This window comes from Lactuca virosa, chromosome 3 (assembly GCF_052849685.1).
Source record: "Lactuca virosa cultivar CGN04683 chromosome 3, Lactuca_virosa_CGN04683_v6, whole genome shotgun sequence".
In the NCBI taxonomy this organism is placed as follows: Eukaryota; Viridiplantae; Streptophyta; class Magnoliopsida; order Asterales; family Asteraceae; genus Lactuca; species Lactuca virosa.
In genome coordinates this window covers 408,343,985-408,348,909 of record NC_136428.1, presented here as the reverse complement: position 1 = coordinate 408,348,909, position 4,925 = coordinate 408,343,985, and the positions used below count along the sequence as shown (strand labels likewise).

At 39.0% G+C, this 4,925-nt stretch overlaps 1 long non-coding RNA gene across 1 annotated transcript; it reads right to left on the bottom strand.

Moving 5' to 3' along the window:
- Window positions 1–239: 239 nt before the first annotated feature.
- On the bottom strand, window positions 240–1,233 carry LOC145167789 (uncharacterized). Its single transcript, XR_013741433.1, has 2 exons — window positions 904–1,233; window positions 240–738 (listed from the first exon to the last, which is right to left on the bottom strand). It is a non-coding gene; the product is annotated as an uncharacterized LOC145167789 (long non-coding RNA).
- Between the last annotated feature and the right edge of the window lie 3,692 nt (window positions 1,234–4,925).

Sequence of the window (4,925 nt, the reverse complement as noted above, 5' to 3'; positions counted from 1 at the left end):
AAACCTTTGACCAAATCGCCTGTTTCAAAAAAAGGTGACAGTGGGTCAAAGATAGTCTAATCTTGATCTCTGCATGAAGTTCGTAAACAGTGAAGCGCATGAAAACTTCCTGAAAGAACCAAAATATCCCAGGAATGAATGTAAGATCACAGGAATTCCCAAAATACCCTTTAAACAAAAGTTTATTCCAGTCGTAAAAGAATTTTAGAACCCACCACTCTTTTTTAGCTTCGATGCTCTTATCTTGAAAAAACACCCAGAATTCAAGAAACAATCATATATAATTACATATCAAAACACCCAGAAGTCAAGAAACAATAACTCATGAAACTATTTTTATAGATTTCCTTTCATGATTCAGTCATTACTCGAATCAAATTCTTGAAAAGTTTCAATTGTTTGTGCATGAAAATACAAAGGGAAACTTATGTTGACCCTTTTCGTTCTTATAGATCTCCTTATCGTCTGAAGTGGAGCCGAAACATTGCGAATAATACGATCAAAACAAATACATCTAGCTTTTCTAGCCAACTTCCTATCCAAGAGGTGAAATTGGGCATGAAGAACTTCAGAAGTCAAGCCGGTAAAGAAAAAACGGAACCGATGATTCAGAGAGTATGAAATTAATATAGAGTATATTCAATGAAACTAACACGAAGCTTCAGGTCTGACTGATGTTGACTTTGGAGAGAAGCAGAGCACAGTCCCAGCTTCCGTGCAACAAAGGTCCAAGCGACGCTTAAATGGGAGCCGAGTCGCAAAGGAAACAACAAATCAAATTCAAAGAAAAGAGTGAATCGGAAGGATTTGGTTAGGGTTAGGAGAAAATACCAAAATTTGAAATCAAAGACTAAAAGAATACATAAAACGAACTCGTCAAAAGAAAAAAAAAAGTCACTTTACCTCATCTGTAATTGACTCATTTGCCCTATCATCCCCGGTATGAAAATATGAAGAAATAGAGGCATAATCAGTTTCGCCCAAACCGAAACAGTGAAGATCGTCGTTAAGGACGAAGAGGATAACAAAAGATAAAAGCATAACACGTACACCCGCATAAACGGTGGAGCCAATAAGGTGGGGACAAATGGGAAGGACAACCCACAAACGCCTTGAGAGAAAAACAGTTGGCAAAGCAAAACCCCTTTCGACAAAAAAAAACCCCTCCTTCGATTAACCCCTTTGGAGAAAAACCCCCTCCTTCAATTCTTTTCAATAAGACAACAAATTTAAAAAAACAATAACTTAAAGAAAGCGTGGTGCCGATTTATTCCCAACGGATATAAGGAGACCTTCTTTGGTAGTGAATTGGGAGTGAAGCTTCTTGGGGGCTGTTAGCAGAGACGTATAGTTTATTAGCGGGCTGACTATGAAGAGAACAGTCAATGATGTTGATTTGATGGGCCTTCTTCCACAACTATGTGACCCGCAGTGTGAGCTCCTTTTGCTTCGATCATGTATGGGCATTGCAAAACTTTTCTTCGGTTTAAGGACATGCCAGCCGGTACACATAGAAGAGGCAGCTTTGTTCTTTGACAAAGGATTGCGCAGGTCTATCGATGATATGGTGGTATGTGGAGGCCCCTTCTTTGGAGACATTCAGTGGCGCCTGGCTTCCTTACCTATTCGTTTCGGTGGTTTGGGTTTGTACTCGGCATACGAGGTTTCCTCCTACGCATTTGTAGCCTCGAGGGCCCAATCTTGGGCATTACAAGACCACATCTTACGTGACAGTGGTGTATGTGGTATGGACTCGGATTACCTATGTGCTATGACTCGTCTTCGCAATACGATTCCAGGATTTGACTGTAGCGGTTTCACTAATAAGGATACCGCCCCTCCTAAATCCCAAAAAGCTTTGGCATGTGCCCTTTTTAGCAAAATCGTTCAAGATATGGAAGTCGACTTCGACATGACTGTCAGACAGAAAGCAGTCTTTGAGTGTCTTAAGGCACCTCATGCTCAGGATTTTCTGCTAACTATCACTATTGATGGTCTTGGCCAGCATATGTCTCCTGTAGAGTACCGAACTATCCTTCGTTATCGCCTCATGATTCCCATATTCCCAATTAACGAGATATGCCCAGTTTGCCGCAAGGCATGTTTAGATACCTTTGGGGAACATGCGGTTCATTGTAGAGAGCTCCCTGGTTTCAAGTACAGACATGATATGGTTCGGGATGTTCTCATTGATGCTTGTCGGCGTGCTGGTATTTCTGTGAAGAAAGAAGCGCCAGTGAACTTTTTGACGGACCTGCAGGATGGAAGGTCCACACTTAGACCGGCTGACATTTTGGTCTTTGGATGGATAGGAGGGAAGCATGCGTGTGTGGATCTTACTGGGGTCTCTCCTCTCGTTGGTTTGGGGAGCGGGGGTTTCACTGCTGGGCAGGCCGCTTTGAAAGCCGCCGCGTGCAAAGTGGTGAAGCACGAGGATGCATGTATGAAAATTAACATGTGTTTGTGCCTTTTGCATTCGATACATTTGGTTTTCTCGCACCAGATGCGGTGGAGCTCCTCAATAGAGTCCAACGGGTCATGCATTCTAATGTCATATCTCCTAGATCCACAAATGTTGTTTTCAAAAGAATTGGTTTTGCCATTCAGAAAGGGCTAGCGGCGCAGCTTGTTGCCCGTTTGCCTTCAATCGATATGTATTGAACTATATTATGAGTTTGAGATTTAATTTCAACTCATACAATTTTAAGATAAAAATAACTTAAAAAAGACAACAAATGTAAAAAACAATAAATCTAAAAAAGCAGCCAATAAGATGTGATTACTGTTCGGTAAGGAACACACAATTAATCTGTATATAAATAATATGTAATAGCTTATAACAATTAATAACAATAGGAATAACATTCGAGTTCTAACTTTCAAATTTTCCAACGCCATATTAGCTATAATTTGTTCAATATCTACTTCCTAATGTATATAGTAAAGGTGTGAGAAAAAATAAAGCGAAAAAAATCAAGGTTTGATGCTCGAAAACTTGGAAATTAGAATTGAAATGTTTGTTCTGATGGCGTACACCAATGTACGTATGTGCATCTCAGATCTAATTTGGTAAACATATACTAATTGATGTATAATATGTGTTTGAGAAAAATAAAGCGGAAAAAAACAACATATGATGCTCGAAAACTCGAAAGTTAGAATTTATCCATCAGAAATCCGTCAGTATAAAGGATTTTGACAATCCGTCCTTAATCCGTCAAAACTTATCGATAGATTTCTGACGAAGCAGTTCTAACTTTCGAGATTTCAAGTACCATAAGTTATTTTTTCCGCTTTTCTTTTCTCACAACTATGTAATACATCAATTACTTTATATTTATTAAATTATAGCTACTATACACATACTTACACCAGTGTACACTATCAAAACTGACGTTTCTATTCTAACTTTCAAGTTTTCAAGAACAAAATGTCGTTTTTTCGCTTATAATTTTCTAACACGTTTATTATACATAAATTAATCTATATTTGGCATGTTATAAGCTAATATACACGTACATAAACGTAGACATACACACACAAACATATAAATACACATACATACATATACTTAGACATAAATAAACATACGTATATTTGGAATTTCTACGTGTATATATAGAATATATAAATTAATCTATATTTGCCAGCGCCAGTATCAACACCAACGTCAGCATGAAATCCATGATCTTGGTGATCATATGTATATTTGGAAGTTTTGGGTGTAGATATAGAATATATGTCTGATCCGTAATCTTAGTGATTAGGATCATAATTTTACTTAGACACGTATACATCCCTTAATTAGTGGGATATCCGTTATTGTAATCATATATAATCAACATTAGGATGAAACCCTTGTAACATCCCACTCCCAGGTATAAATTTCAAAAGCATTATATTTATGTTTTTAGACCTACTCGACTAGTTGGATGCTCCAACTCGTCGTGTAGAGAAGGTTAAAGCCACGTGGATTCTAGAACCTACTCGACGAGTTGAAGGACCCCTACTCGACGAGTAGAGGCTACGCATGAAAATCCTAATTTTTTCGGTTTGCACCCTATTTAAAGGACCTTAAGTCCCCCTTCCAGCCTCCTTACCACCTTTTGACATCCAAAAGCAAACCCTAATCGATCTAACCCCTATTTTGAGTGAGTGTGAGGCTAAAAGTGTGTTTTTGATGCATTTGTTGAACAAAATTGAAGGTTGAGAAGCTTGGAACAAGAAAGAGCCTGTAGATCCTGCAGCTACATCGTTTTGGCTTGCATTTTAAGGTAAAAAGTCATTACCTTGATCATTGTATTGATAGATCTCTTCATCCAAGAGTTTAGGGCTATTTCTAGCTTAATCTTGAAGCACTTATGGTTTTGAACACGATCTGAAGTTGTAACTTCAGATCTCGACTCCTCTAGGACCTTATGGACATAAAGCCTCAAGCTTTATGAAGCTTTGGCCTCTTCCATGTCCAAAACCTCTTCCTAAGGCTAGTTTGAGTGTTTTAGTTTCTTGAAGCATTGCATTCACGTAAAGTTAGCAACTTTTTGTCGTAACTACCCCCTAGGAGGCTAGATCTACAATTTGGAGTCTTGGTTTAGCTTAAAAGCGTCTGATTGAGAAAAGGACTGAAGGAACTCGACGAGTTGCATAGTCGACTCGACGAGTTGGATGTGGGTTTCCCGCTTTCTGGATTCTACATGAACTCGAAGAGTTAGTGAGATAACTCGACAAGATGTTAAGGGTTTTCCCGTCTTTTGGAGACTGCATGAACTCGACGAGTTGTTTGGAAACTCGGCGAGTTTACTCGAGTTTTTGCTCGCTGAGTTCTGAAGGAACTCGACGAGTTGCTAGATGCACTCGACGAGTTGGGTCAACAAGGACTGTTGACCTTGACTGTTGACTGTTGACTGTTGACTTTGAGCAAGGTT